Source organism: Micropterus salmoides, unplaced genomic scaffold, assembly GCF_014851395.1.
Source record: "Micropterus salmoides isolate LMB-PRFRI ecotype aquatic unplaced genomic scaffold, ASM1485139v1 Ms_hic_scaffold_17, whole genome shotgun sequence".
In the NCBI taxonomy this organism is placed as follows: domain Eukaryota; kingdom Metazoa; phylum Chordata; class Actinopteri; order Centrarchiformes; family Centrarchidae; genus Micropterus; species Micropterus salmoides.
Genome location: NW_024040817.1, coordinates 30,747,520 through 30,748,748, shown reverse-complemented (window position 1 = coordinate 30,748,748; position 1,229 = coordinate 30,747,520). Strand labels below are relative to the sequence as shown.

General features: G+C 34.8%; 1 long non-coding RNA gene across 1 annotated transcript; it reads right to left on the bottom strand.

Annotated features, from left to right (window-relative positions):
- Nucleotides 1-424: 424 nt before the first annotated feature.
- Nucleotides 425-1,010, bottom strand: LOC119906744. The gene is made up of 2 exons (XR_005445020.1): nucleotides 760-1,010; nucleotides 425-658 (listed from the first exon to the last, which is right to left on the bottom strand). It is a non-coding gene; the product is annotated as an uncharacterized LOC119906744 (long non-coding RNA).
- Nucleotides 1,011-1,229: the final 219 nt, after the last annotated feature.

The following is a 1,229-nucleotide window of genomic DNA, read 5'->3' as shown; positions in this document are numbered from 1 at the left end:
AGCTATCTAGCTTCTTAATACTTTCCTACCTGCAGAGTTTCGTAATTAGCATTTATTTTACTTTAAATGAGCTATTTGATGTTAGCTAGCTGTGAGCCCATCATATCATTACAACTATATCCATATTTAAGTGTCATGAACAGTGAAATGGAGGATTAGAGTAGAGATACATTTTGACATCAATATAGAGTTTGTTTTTGCATTTTAAGTCTTTTGTGAGTCTCTTTACAATAAGCAGCCTTTTGTTTTCACTCTGGAATTCAGGAGTTCTACCTGGCTAGGTAAATGTTAAAATCCAGGTTTCTTATTTCAAATGTATTCAGTGTCAGTTTTATTTATGTAGCGCCAATTCATAACAAAAGTCATCTCTTTGCACTTTTCATATTAAGCAGGGAAGAGATCCAACAATTCCCAATTCCCCAGCAGTGTATGACAACTGCTTTATTGAACATAATACATTGTATTCCAGTCAACATGAGCAAGAGGAAAGGAGATATTAGCTCACAAAGATTAAGTTGAAACAGGCCTGTGTTAAGTTTAGTAAGACTGAGGACATATCGCACATATCTGCGCATAACTGGGTTTCCTTTATCAACTGAAAAAAAAGTTGACTGACAATCTCTTTCATCCAGACAAGTACAGCCGACTTCATCACAGACTGTGAACACAAAAAATCTTTCTATTAGCAATCCCATTACCATCGAAATTCAATTTACACAAGATCAAAACAATAAACATGTTCGGAACACCATTACTCACTGAAATGAACAAAGTTATGCCAACTCCTTTTCCCTGTTACTGCACCAGGATTCTTGGTTCTATTTTGGGCTGCATGCCAGATGTCCAGTGAATGGATTACACCTCAGTCCTTGTTCCTCCCTTTCTCTGAGTCTGGAATAAAGAAACACTCACACACACACACACACACACTATCACACACCACCTCTTTGCCCTTTCCCCTTCTCCTGAGGTCTAGGTTTATTTTCTCTTCCCACACTACACATTTTATATACATCGTTTATAAATTTTTTACTTTTTTACTACAAACTGCACATATTTACTGTGAATGTTTTTTTGCACATTGCTTTGTTAATAATTTTACTTAATCCTGTAGATTTTTCTATTTGTATTATTATTTTGTCCATGTTTGAACGCTTTACTTTATCTATATTTATATTTCTATATTTATGTTTAAAAGCACCAATATACCGAGGCAATTTCCTTGTATG